General features: G+C 49.9%; 1 protein-coding gene across 1 annotated transcript in view; it reads left to right on the top strand.

Moving 5' to 3' along the window:
* The window catches only part of LOC131810213 (piggyBac transposable element-derived protein 5-like), a 35,180-nt gene that overhangs the window by 10,810 nt on the left and 10,477 nt on the right, over positions 1 to 13,893 (top strand). Inside the window, exon 3 of the mRNA XM_059137881.1 lies at positions 11,875 to 12,016. The gene's annotated coding sequence lies outside the window, so the exon portion shown is untranslated. The remainder of the gene's footprint in view (positions 1 to 11,874; positions 12,017 to 13,893) is intronic.

Raw genomic sequence — 13,893 nt, 5'->3', positions numbered from 1 at the left:
GTGAAGCTTTTCTTTGAGATTGAAAGAGGTGCATGTTATGCAAATATTAGCAAGTGTAAGTTCACACTGTCTATTGAAAATTTATAGACTCATTATGGTCACGAAGGCTGGAAGATAAGTAGATTTTGGGAAAGATGCAGGTAAATTCAGGGAGGTGGCAAATTACCCCAGGGAAAGTAGAATGGCTAAAGAGTATGGCCCAAACTTTTTTTTTTTAAAATTTTATTTATTTGCCTGAGATAGAGAGAGAGAGTACACACAAGCAGGCAGAGAGGCAGGCAGAGGCAGTGAGAGAAGCAGGCTCCTCGCTGAGCAAGGAGCCCGATGTGGGACTCGATTCCAGGACCTTGGAATCATGACCCGAGCCGAACGCAGCAGCTTAACCAACTGAGCCACCAGGCGTCCCTGGCCCAAACTTTTTTTTTTTAAAGATTTTATTTATTTATGTGACAGAGAGAAATCACAAGTAGATGGAGAGGCAGGCAGAGAGAGAGAGAGAGGGAAGCAGGCTCCCTGCTGAGCAGAGGACCCGATCCCAGGACCCTGAGATCATGACCTGAGCTGAAGGCAGCGGCTTAACCCACTGAGCCACCCAGGCGCCCCCTGGCCCAAACTTTTTAAAAAGATTTTATTCACTTATTTGACACATAGAGAGCCAGAAAGCACAAGTTGGGGGAATGGCAGAGGGAGAAGGAGAAGCAGGCTCCCCGCTGAGCAGGGAGGCAAATGTGTGGGACTCGATCCCAGGACTCTGGGATCATGACCTGAGCTGAAGAAAGACACTTAACCGACTGAGCCACCAAGGCGCCCCCTGGCTCCAACTTCCAAAGATGGTGTATGAGCTACCTTTGGTGGGAAGGAATGAAGATCAGCAACTGTCCTTGATTCTGCTTCTCAGGAAGGCATTGTGATGTGGTGCCCAGGACTTTGGAGACAGACACACGCTTGGTGCCCTCCGGCTCTGCCGCAAAAGCAACACCTTCCAGAGGGCAGCTGCAGGCACCGGGTGGCGTCACACAAGGTCAGACCCGGGAGGCACTCAGCCATGTCCCATTCCACCATCCTGCTAGGGTTAAAAAAATTACCTATATATAAAAAAAAAAGAACCAGAATAGTGGGAATGAATGAAAAATAAAAGTTTTCCTATGAAGTAGTGGTAGTTTTCTTGTAGTACTTTTTTTTTCTCTCTCTCTCTTTTTTTTTTTTTTTTTTTCTTTCTTGGTTTGTTTTCTGGGGAAGGGGCCGTGTGGGTTTTCAGTCAATGATGTTCCCTGACAATGATGTTCCCACCTCAAGGGTGTGGGCTCTGAGGAAACTTTTTTTTTTTCAGGCTTTTGTTCTCTGGCGGTTTTTTCTTTGTTCACTTTTTTTTCTCACTTTGACCGCTTTTGATGGTTTTTGTAGTTTTAGAGGAAAACAAACCGCACCCTGATCTCCCTCTCAGAGAGAAGCCTCAGTCTTGCTGCAGAGCCCAAATAAGTTCCCCCTTGGCCGCTGGCAGAGCAGGTTCCAAGTTGCTGTCCCTGGGGATGGAGGATCTTTTGCTTGTACCCAAAAGCACGGCAGCAGCAGCTTTGGGCACCTCCAGAGCGCTAGAGAGGTTCCAAGCAGCAATCGCACACTGAGATTTTCCCGCTGGCCCGGGCTGGGAGTGCCTGGTCTTTCTGGGTCTAAGAGCGCCCACCTTGCACGCACCAATTTCAGGGAAGGCAGAGGTTCGCGCGCGGGTCTCAGGCTCTGAGAACAGGGCACAGGTCCGGGAGCACCAGGCTGGGCCTTCGCGCACCTCTCTGGGGCGAGAGTTTGGTGCAGGCTCTGAAACAAGGGCGTGTATCAAAGGGCACCGGCGGGGCCTTTATACCTCTCTCAGGGGAGTATCTCAGGCTCTATAGCAGGACTCTCGCATTCTGCCGCCTGGTGTGGCTCCCATCCCCTCACAGGAAAGGGACCCCATGCATTCTCCAGTGCGCTGGCAGCTTAGGGACCAAGAGCTGGTTTCTCTGACACACACTCTGCCTCAGCGCCACGGGAGGCTGTCCTGGGACCGGGGACAGCCAAGAGTGCTCCAAGCCTGTGTGGACCCTAGGCCTGGGGATCCCAGCCCTGAATTCATTCCTCTGCCCTTGATGACCCCAGAATAGATCAATTCAGCAACTGTTAATCCATGCCAGGCCAGGGAACAAACACAGCAGTACACAAGATCAACTCGCCTTGGTCCCAGGAGCCTGGATTCCCCAAGGAGGTCTTCACCTGGTCTCTGAAGGGGATTCTGGGGGTTCCAAGATGGCCATGGGTGGAGCCCACCAGGTAGAGAGGCCCCTGGAGAGTGTCCACTGGCGCTGAGCAGACAGAAGATCCCCTCAGGCCTTCCCTCGTGGCTCCACTGTGCCCTGGGGAGAGAAAAGGGCCAGCCACACCGCACCGGGGCCGCAGCTCGGCCGCCCAGGAGCGGCAGCGGGCCTAGCCTGGAGCTCAAGCAGCGGCAGGGAGGCCGGGACTGGGCGGGGGACTGGGGTCCTGGAGTCAGCAGAAGAGCAGCGGGAACCGGCAGGGGGCGCAGCCAGCCCCTCACCGGACAGGACAGACAGGAGGCTGGGCGAGGGCGCGCGGGCCTGCAGAGGCCTGCACCGCTGTTTGCCGCCCCCCACCCGCCGCAGCGGGCTCGCACCTGCCTGCCCCGCCCACCGCCTTCTGCGGGCCCAGCGAACTCACTGCGCAAAAAGCGCCTCCTGGGGAGGCAGGGGTTCTGGGCTGGCGGGGCAGGGCGCAGGGGAGTGCATGGGTGCCCCGCTGACTCAGGTACTGAGGGGCTGGGGAGGGGTAGGGGCGCTAGGGAGAGAGGGAGGCTGTGTCCCTCCTGCCCGCTGCCACCTGCTGCTTCGTCGAAGGGAGCAGGAGGGGGGCCTGGCGGACAGGTTCCTGCTGGCCTGGTGCTCCTGCGCCCCACAGCCCTTGCCCCACAGCCCTTGCCCCACAGCCCTTGCCCCACAGCCCTCGCTCCACTTCTCTGTATCCAGGGAACCCGTGGGGCCCTACTGACATCAAGGAGCCCAGCACCACTGGGCTTGTCTGACCCCCAGAGAGACGCCTGTGCTGACAGGCTTCTTTTCCAGAACTTGATGGAAAATTTTGTCCCTCAGAATCGCTGGGCTCCCCAACCCGAGAGGAGCTGGCTCTGCCCGCACAGCCTGGGCCCCACTGGGCCCCCTCCACCTCAACTGCCTTTTACCCAGGAGCCCCAGGATACCATTCCTTTCTGGCCCATGGACCCCTTCCCCCCACCCCCACCCCCACAACTCTACTTTGGGCCTGCGACCACCCTGGGATCACTTCCATCTCCGGCCCCCTACCCCATAGGTCCTTGTCCACCTCCAGGCCTGACCCCTGACCCCTCTCACCTCTGGAGTCACTGAAACCCTTCCACTTGGGGGCCACTGGCATCTGCGATCCCAGACTCCCGGGACTCCCCTCCACCTTGGAGCTCCCTACCCTGTTTCCTCTAGGAACTGCTGTGCCTAGAGCACCGAAACCCCACATTCTCAAGCCAGCTGTCTTCGGGCCAGGGACTCAGGTAACCTCAGGGACCCTCCTTTCTGGGGCACATACTCCTCTCTGTGCAGGAGAGACCAGAGAGAGCAGGCTTGGGGATCCTTCACTCCAGCTGGATGGAGGGGCAGAAGCTGGGGTGTGTGTGAGGGGGTGCTCACAGGTGGCCTCCCTGGGTAAGGAGCTTCCAGGAGGAAGCTTCAGGGCGAGGCCAAGATGTGGAAGCCTCAGGAAGCACTGGCTGCACAGACTCCAGGCTCCTGGCTTGGGCAGTGGGCATTTAGTGGCCAGAGCCCTACAGGGCCAACCCCGTCCAAACCCACCCCACCCTGGCTGGCTTTTTTGTCTTGAATTTGCACAGCAGCCTTTTCTCCAGTATGAAATTGAAAGCTTTGCTTTGGAAAGTTTTGTGTCCAGGAGGCTCCTGGGAATCCACTTACTTTATTTTCGGAGGCTACTTGAGGAGGGTGGAGTCTTTGGGACCTTAACAGCAGGTCTCCTGATCCTTCCTGACTTCCTTTTTTTTTTTTTTTTTTTAGATTTATTTATTTGAGAGAGATAAAGAGCACACCACAGAACACATGCAGGCACAGGTGAATGGGCCAGGTGAATGGACCTGAGCCAAAACAAAGAGTAAGATGCTCAACCAGCTGCAACCACCACCCCCCCGCCCCCCTTTTATGGATGGGTTACACCTACACACTGTTAGGTGCGTTGCCTGGACCCGGCTAGTCTTACAGCAGTCCTAGGACATCGTCTCTTGCCCAGTGTCTCTGGTCAGTACCAACCCATGCCTCAAGGGTGGGAATGACTTCTTCCTGACTCCTTTTTTTTTTTTTTTAAGATTTTTTATTTTATTTTATTTATTTGACAGAGAGAGATCACAAGTAGGCAGAGAGGCAGGCAGAGAGAGAGAGAGGAGGAAGCAGGCTCCCTGCTGAGCAGAGAGCCCGATGCGGGACTCGATCCCAGGACCCTGAGATCATGACCTGAGCCGAAGGCAGCGGCTTAACCCACTGAGCCACCCAGGTGCCCTTCCTGACTCCTTCTTAACTCCCTGTCCAGCCCGGGTTGCCCACCCCCCTCCAGGCTGTCCTAGTTGTATATATTGGATCTCTGTAGATTGTGGGCACCATCAGATCCTCACCTGTCGTGACCGGCACAACAAATCAGCCAGGAACATGAGGGTAAGAGGATGAAGAAAAGAACTCGAGAAGCAAAGAGATGGGGGGCAGGAGGAGCACTGAGGAGGATGTCCAACAGTGCTAAGTTTATTCAAAGCATTAAGGCCATATATATAGTGACATTACATCTGTGTTTAGTTAAGCAACTACGGTTCCTCATGACGCCAAATGGCTGATGCCAGTACAAATACAGCAAACCTGAAAGTCATTTATGGGCTGTACTAAGGCAGCAAGGACCAGCAACGAACTTTTTAGCCCAACCGAATTGTTCTCATTTGTTTAGTAAGCGTGTGGGAAGTCACGTAGGCGAGCGCACAACACATAGCACAGACTCTTTCCCAGTGCTACTCAACTTTTCCCGTCCTAAACCTTTTGTTAGGTTATTCAGACTTTAAAGGAGGCACAAGTCAGGGTCTGGTTTGGCTCTCATCTCAAGCCTTATTGCGGCCTCCCACACTCACCGAAATGAGAACATGGCTCAGGGTTATGGAGCGAATATACCCTTTAGGAAACATTAAAGGACGTAGCATAACTGGTCCGGGGTCACCCAGCCTGTGAGAGGCATGGGTGAGATTCAGACTGCACTGGGTCCCACAGCCATTTTCAGCTCACCTTAGTGTCCAACCTGGTCCCAGAAGGTTCCTGCTCAGGACTTTGCTTTGTGCTGAGCTGGGCTTGCTTCCTGCCTGTGAAGCCATTTTCACAGTGTGTCCCCAGCCCACCCTCTCATATTGAGCATCAGTGCTGCCTTGGCTGGCCTCTGTTGATCGTGCCGTTCCTCTCCATCCCTCTGTCACCCCTCCGGCCCACTGTCCTACTGCCCTCTGTCCAGTGGGCCAAGTTCTGAGTTTCTTGCCTGCACTTCCTCTTAACTGTGCTCTGTTGAAATCCTCTCTAACAGGGAGGATCTGCTTATCAGAGCAGCTTGATTTGGAATCCGTCTCCCCTGGAGGTCAGAGCTTCTGACCATCATGTCCCCAGCCTCAGCACTGGGGATGCCTGCCCAGCCTATTCTGGGTGCTCGTGGAGCTCTGGGATCTTGGAGAAGATTTGCCATGAAAATAAGCATTTATACATAATACGGAAGAGAAGATCTGAGGAAAATGAGTGGGTGTCATCTGGTAATGTTTGTGTTAGGATGGTTCTGAAATTTCTGGGCCCTGAGTTACCAAGAATCCTAGGTTGCCCAGCTGGAAGGACCTCAGATAGATCAGCTGGGCTCCTCACCTCATTTGACAGATGGGAAGTTGAGGCCCAGAGCTTAGTGCCACAGAGCAGGAGTGAGGAGAGATGTTAGTGACAGGAAGAAACCATAGCCTAAGCACAAAGTGGCTGAGCCTGGGCTTTGTTTATGCAAATGAGTTGCTAAAACAGTGGGCCTGAGGCTGCTGACCCTATCTGGTGCCCAGCAAGAAGTAACACCAGCCCACACCTTCTGAGGTTTAACTCATGCCAGGAATGATTCTCAATGTTTTATTTGTGGGCACCTGGGTGGCTCAGTTGTTCAGCTGAGGTTATGCTCCCAGGGTGCTGGGATCTAATCCTCACCAGGCTTCCTGCTCAGTGGGAAGCCTGCTTCTCCCTTTCACACTCCCCCTGTGTGTGTTCCCTCTCACCCTGTCTCTCTCTCTCTGTCAAATAAATAATAAAATCTTCAAGAACAACAACACCAAAATGCTTTATTTGCCTTAGGAGATAGGGTCTGTTATGGCTACCATTTTAATGCATGGAAATATGGGCACAGGGCAGCTAAAGGAGTCCAAGGTCACACAGCTTGCAAGTGGAGGAGCCAAGATTTGAACCCTGGGCAGCCTGCCTCCAGAACCTGTATTATTTTTTCCCCTTGTGTATGTCATTTTTAAAAACCTTTCCCTGAATTCTAACAGAGATGTGTAAACATTGTTAAGCATGTAGTTTATTGATCATCACAAAGCTTAGGTTCTGAATCATTGCAGCAAGCTGGGGTGGGCTTTGATGTCAGACCTAATTGGAATCCAGTTTCTGGTGCTGCATGACCTTAGGTGACTTACTCAGCCTCAGTTTCTGCACTGAGTTTGGCAGCCTTGTGATGAGTAGATCATGTGACAATGCCTAGCGGGTTTGGTGCCTGGCGAGTGTTTAATAAATGGTTTTCTCTTCTTAATAATGAAGATTCTAAGTTGTGTTGGTTTTGTTAAGCAGTCCGAATACCTTCCTCATCGGTCAGTTGCCTGTCGGTCGCCTTGTAGGTACTTGTGATGAGTCACTTTGGTAAGTCACTATATATAGCTGAAACATTTGGGGGTAGGGGGGACACCCCCCTGCCCCCACTGCCCCTGCATTGAAAGTCTGTAATTTAAAATGTTCCACCTGTGCCTGTTTTTTTTTTTTTTTTTTAAACATAATCACTTTGGGACAGTGAAATTTATATGTCTTCTCCTTAGGGTTGTGACGGAGCCTTTGGGGACCTGCAACAGCTTACTTCCAGTTTCTGTCTGGCATGCTGATGGGCCAGAACTTATTTTAACAACATTCCATCACATTCCAGGCACCTGGAAGGAGAAATATGTTGAACTTCTCAGAAATTATTTTTTGGAACTGTTTTTATCCTGAGGAATAACCCATTTAAAAATTGAATGACCTTTATGGTTGACTTTTCCACTCTACATAATGCAAACTGAAAAACTCATTGTTTTCAGCTGCCTCTGCAGCAGTGGGAAGAGCAAGCCTGTGGGAGTCCTCCCCAGGTTGGCCCCAGCACAGAGCTGCATCATTCTACACACCCCTCATGCCTTGTCTCCTTGTCTGTGAGGTGGTAATGATGGTGCAGGGAGCTCCAGGGGTTGTCGTGAAGGTTACAGAGATGGGGGGTATAAACTTTGAACAGTGTGCCCCACATAAAATGCAGATCTGGTGAGCAGAGGCAGCTGCTCACATTAATTGTTGATGCCAAGGCACTGGAGTTCCACAACAGCCTATGCCTTTCTTTCCTGGGTCCTTTTTGTCTCAGCCACCACCTTAGAGAAAGTGACTCAGCAAGGCTGGTGCTTGTGGAGCCCTCTACAAAGCCAGCGATGCCCTGGATATAAGGGGGTTTTCCTGGGTGGTAGGACCCCATTTCAGAGGCTTAACTAGCCGGTTTCTCCTAACTGGTCCTGTCCTCCAGGGTCAAGATGAAGGCCTGCCAGGAGCCTGGTGGTCTCACCAGAGTTTTCCACTGGAAGCATGAAGGACCCCATGGGGCCTCATGCAGAATAACATGGGTGTTGGAGGGAGAACAGGGGGGACATCGCCTGTACCATCATGGGCAGGTCACTATATCTGGCTCAAGCCGGCTTTCTTCCCATCGGGGAAATGGCAGAAGACCATGCTTTTTCACAGGAGGGATGAGGGTTTAGGGAGGTATTTGATGACTGTGTTGGGGCTGCATGAGTAACAGAGTTGACGGAGGGGCCTTGGAGTCACAGACTTAGGTTCAGGCCCCTGCTCCTGCCACATAAAAGTAGATCGCTTGGGTAAGCCATGGACCTCAGTGTCCCCCTCTGTGTACTGGGGATAATACCTAGCATGTAGGTCTGTGAGGGGTACAAAATAGAAGGCCATATTAGGAGCTTAGAGAAGAGCCTGGTACTCACTAGATTGTAGTTTTATAGTGATACTCTGGCATCACTGGTGTTGCAGACCTGGTCCTATCCTCTGGAAGCTTTGGCTGTGTGACAGATGGCTTATGAGGCCGTGGCTGACAGAAAGAAGTGGCGTCTGTCTTTTCTTAAGATTAAGGGTACAGAGGGGTGCCTGGTGGCTCAGTCTTTGAAGCATCCAACTCTTGGTTTCAGCTAAGGTCATGATCTCAGGGTGGTGGGATTGAGCCCTGAGGTGTGCTCTGCTCTCAGTGTAGAATCTGCTGGAGTTTCTATCTCCCTGTATTTGTGTGTGTGTGTGCTCTCTCTGTATCTCTGTCTCTGTCACTCTCTCCATAAAATAAATGAATCTGTAAAAATAAATATATACATACATGCATAAGTTAATTAATTATGGGTACAGAAATCAGTGATGGAGCTGGGCTGATGGGACACTTGGCAGCAAACACAGGTGCACCCTGCTTGAAGGCTCGGGGGTAGCTGCGGTGTCGCCAGTGGTGATGGGGGTGTGAGGAAGTTGCCTCATGCAGCATCCAGAGGGGAACTTAGATGGGGAGGGCTCCAGGGAGTAAATGCCCATGGGTAGGAAGCATCTTCAGGCAGACGAATGTCAGAGGGTGTCCTCATGGATGGGGAGGCACCCTTTCTCCCTGAAGCTGCCCACGAGTGGAGGTGTGCCTGCTGGGGACATAAGTAAATCATTGGGGTTTAGCCTCCTAAGCTGTTAATTTATGAAGATGTGGCCAAGACCTTGTCTCACTGCTTTTTAAAGAGAAGTAAATTAAACTGTTGTTTGGGATGGTGTTGTCTTCCAAAGGCTCATTCAGTGTCAGTGGCAGAGCTGCTGTGGGCTTTCCAACTTGTCTGGAAAGCCTGGTCCAGGCAAGGGTGAGGGATATTCCCATCTCTTGGGGTCTCTTGCCCTCTCTGTTTATGGCAGAACGTGGTTTTGTGACTGGTAAATGGACAGGCATCCTGTGCAGATCCTTCAGCTCTTCGTGTGGCTGCAGTAGAGGAAATTCCCATTCACTGGGCACAGACTGTGGCTGGACGGGCGGTGTGGCGGGGCTCTCACCGAGCATTCTCCTTTCACGTAATCCCCGACCAGACATGAGTTTTGTGGTGTTGCCACTTTCCTGCTAGCCAGGAGGGAAATTGAGGCCCAGGAAAGTTACACTTTCTCGCTGTGGTAAGCGGCAGAGCCATGTCAGCCGGTCCAGGCCCTGGCTTTCAGGTCTGTTTGCTGTGAGCATTTCCTCTTGTGTTTCCAGCTTTTGGCCTGTTTGACCTATCAAACTATTGATGGTGTATTGATAATTCTAATACTCTCGACATTGTGAGAGATTAGCTCTTCACTTTGTGGTAGAAATGTTTCTTGCTGTATTTTTCTTTTAATTAAAAAAAAAAGTCAAAGTCCCACGTTTCTGCCCATATGAATCTCCCTGAGTCTCCCTGTTGTGAAGTGGTTGGGTTTGGGGATTTTTAGGGCAGGGGCCCTGACATAGTTGGTGGTGGCTTTGCCTGGAGGAGCCCATGGCTCAGGACTTAGAGTGGGGACTGGAGCAGTGTGAACTGTGGCCTGAAAATGTGTTCGTGTGTGCTGAGGTGGTGCCCAGATTCTTTTGGAGGATGAACTGAGGTTTTGATCAGTAGGTTAGTGAAACACTTGATGGAATAACACTGATAATTTTGTTTTTGTATTCAATCCTAATTTTGTGTTTTTGTTTTCGTGTAGTGCAGTGTGCTCTATGTTCTAAGAAAAAATTGGCAATCAATTCATACAGTATCATGATTTAATAATCCTTCCTCACTCACCGGGTCATATTTCAGGTTTTTATATGTAGTTTTTATATCTGTAGTTCTGTTTCTGAATTCTGCATTTTGATTCATTCCTTCATTTTTAAATTTCTTATTTTAAAGATTTTATTTATTTGAGAGAGAGAGAGAGAGAGAGAATGAGCTAGGAGCAGCGGCAGAGGGAGAAGGAAAGGGAGACTCCTCACTGAGCAGGGAGCCTGATGTGGGTCTCAGATCCCAGGTCTCTGAGATCAGGACCTGACCCAAAGGCAGATGCTTAACAGACTGAGCTACCCAGGTGCCGCCGCATTCCTTCACATTTTTATTTTTACTCCAGTGCTGCACTGTTTGGCTGGTTGCTTCAGTTTCTGGGAGGGAGGGAGATGGCCCCCTCCCCTGTTCTTCTAACAAGTTTGCTTTCGCTGCATTGACTGGAGAAGGGCCAGGCTTCCTGAAGATGAGTAGGATGATTCAGTGACACCCAAAAGGCAGTGGCTATCATTGTTCCCACTGTGCTTCAACAACTTCACCCACTGACTCTTTGATGATGGCAGCCACCAGCAAATCTTCTGCAGAGGACTGCTGCCTTGGGATGCTTTTCTTGTGGTGCTGGACTTCATTCCCCCTGGCAGCCAGTACAGCTAGGATTAGAACCCAGGAAAAGTCCCATTAGAACCCAAGAAAGTGGGGTGCCTGGGTGGCTTAATCGATTGTCTGCCTTTGGCTCAGTTCATGGTCTTAGGGTCCTGAGATCAAACCCTGCACTAGTGTCCGTGCTGGCTGTGGAGCCTACTTAAAATCAAACAATCAGAAATCAGCCCAAGAAAGTACCCTCCTTTGTGTTGGTCTATACTGTGGATCAGATTTTATTTTTCTTTTCTTTTTTTCTTTCTTCTTTCTTTTTAAAGATTATTTATTTGTCAGTGAGAGAGCACAAGCAGGGGGAGCAACAGGCAGAGGGTGAGGCAGGCTTCTGGTTGGGTAAGGAGTCTGATGCCAGACTTGATCCCAGGACCCTGTGATCATGACCTGAGTCATGTTAGGCTGCTGCCTAACAGACTGAGCCAACCAGGCATCCCCCAGGATCAGACTTCAATAACCCTACCAGATTTCTTTAGCTTTGACATTTTAAAGGACAATGAAAGCTAGCTAAACCTACACCAGGATTCTGCATCTGCTGGGGCTGTGCTGTCCGGGCCTATGTGCCTCCTGTTCTTCTAACCCCATCAATTCCACCCATGTTTTAGCCAGAGAACTGTAGGCAGGTGTGGGTGTGTCACTGAAAGCTTTGACTCATCATTCATATCTTTATTGTAAGCTTATAATCTTTATTTTTTTTCTTTTTTTGGGTAAGATTTTATTGATCTGTTTGTTTATGAGAATGAATGGGGAGCAGAGGCAGAGGGAGAAGCAGACTCCCTGCTGAGCAGGAAGTCTGACATAGGGCAAGATCCCAGGATTATGGCCTGAGCCCAATGCAGATGCTTAACCAACAGAGCCACCTAGGTGCCTCTTTATTTTTCCTTTATTGATTATCTGCCTTTCTGAGGCAGCGTTCTACCTGGGTTTTCATAACTCTTCCACTAGTCTGGACTATTTTGAGGTAATTCCTATACATTTTGGCTATGCTGCTAAATGATGCTATGACCTTGGACTCTTTTTTTTTTTAACCTCTCTGAGCCTTGGTTTCCTCTGTGCTAATGGGGATAATATACCCTCTCTTGCAGATGTGTGGAGGGCCATGGCTGACTTGGATGCAGTTGGAGTCATCTCACAGCACATGGAATACACAATTTATCTTGCTTCCTGTCTTGATAACGACATCTTGGTTTTCATGCTGTCTTAGAACAAGTAGAACTTGACTTACATGTAAGTTGTGAATTCACGTGCTTTTGACAGAGGTGTTATTTTAGTTTAGTTTAGTTTAGTTTAGTTTAAAGCAGGCTCCACACCCAGTGCAGAGCCCAGTGTGGAACTCAAACTCACCACCTTGAGATCAAGACCCGAGCTGAGATCAAGAGTTGGCCGCTCAACCAGCCTAGTCACCCAGGCATCCCTTCTGTTTATCATTTTTCAAAAAATGTGACAAGTAACACTTTTTCTGCCTGGACCTGTCCTCACACCTGCTATGCTGGCCTGGGGGCCAGACGTGTAACTGGTGTGGTGCTGGTGATGATGAGCAAGACAATTGTTAAGTCTTTTTACCCTAATTGCTGTTGTCCTATTATTTCTCTTTTTTTTTTTTTTAAAGATTTTATTTTATATCGTGGTGATATATACAAAAACTGTTGCTTCTGGTCCTGCATTAAAACTTGAATATGTAGGGCATTTTTCAAGGATTCATCACTGGAGATACAGTATTTGTTTTTCTCTGTCTGACTTATTTTGCTTAGCACAATGCCCTCTAGGTACATCCATACTGTTGTAAATATCAGGATCTCATCCTTTTTGATGGCTGAGTAATAAAACCATTGTGTGTATGTACCACTTCGTCTTCTGTTGCCGGACACTTGGGCTGCTTCCATACCTCGGCTATGGAAAAAAAAAATGCTGCAGTAGGCTTAGGGGTGCCTCTGTGCTTTCAGAATGTTAAGTCTGATGTGTCAACTGCCACAACAGTCGTGGCAACTCAGGAAGGGAGCCGGGTCCAGGAGGTAAGAGGAGGAGTGCAGCTTTAGGCAATCTGAGTTGAGGTGTCTGTGGGACCCGCAGGTGTAGGTTCTGGTTGGACAGTCAAAATGTAGGGATGGGTGCTTGGGGGAAGAGAGATGCAATCATGCTGTTGCCAAGGGATATATTTCTTGTAGAAAGAGTGACAGTTAAGGATTTAGGGTAATTCCTTCTTTTCTTGGGCAGATAAAGGGGAAGAATAAAGGAGTAGTGGATGGAAGGGGAGGGACGTGGCTTTGATGCCAGGAAGGCATTTTTGCACAGATGTCTAGAGAAGAGAGATTTCAAGGAATGAAATGTCAGCAATGTTCGATGATGTGAAAAGTTGCAAAGCAGCTTGATTAGGGGGTGGGGGTAGATTGAGGAGGTTGTCACTGAGTACTGAAAGAAAATGGGAGGTGAGTAGTGGAGTCCTAAGCCAGACAGAGAGATAGAGTGACTGGGCGTGAAACCATGGAGGTCACATACAAGAATAGCCTTTTAGAAAGTTTGATGGTAAAGACACAGACGATCATAACTCCAGACATAGCTTGGACAAGGGTGGGTTTTACAGGCTGTGTTTGCCTATTTGCAGGTTGACTGAAGGGAGATGACAGATGGTGCATGCTGCTGGGCGTTGTGGGTTGAGATGGGATCAGAGAGGAGTGTATGGATGCCCTGACTGCTTCTGTAGAACGCGAGGCCAACATTAGGCATGGAGGGAATGGAACGAACGTGGCTCAAGGAGATGTGCAGTCTCAGATACAGACCACATGGCTCAGAGTCTTGCAGGGCTCTCCTTGCCTCTGCGTGGCCCTTCTCACAGGGTTTAAGTTTTGAACAGTCCTTTTGTTGCTCTGGGTTTGGGGTGTGACTGGAGAGACAGAGCAGAGAGAAAGGGCTGAGGAAAGACCAAGAGAGCAGGAACTCACAGAGGGGAGTCTACTACCCTCTCTGCCTTCCCTGGTATGGGCTCTCTCCTGATCTGGATGGACGGATGACCTGCCATTACTTCTTTTAAAAATGCATTTTGCTTTACCCTGCCAGAAAGCAACACATGTTTATTGAAGAATAGTGGGAAACCCCAGAGAAACTGA

This window comes from Mustela lutreola, chromosome 10 (genome assembly GCF_030435805.1).
Source record: "Mustela lutreola isolate mMusLut2 chromosome 10, mMusLut2.pri, whole genome shotgun sequence".
Lineage (NCBI taxonomy): Eukaryota > Metazoa > Chordata > Mammalia > Carnivora > Mustelidae > Mustela > Mustela lutreola.
This window is presented reverse-complemented; position numbering and strand designations above follow the sequence as displayed.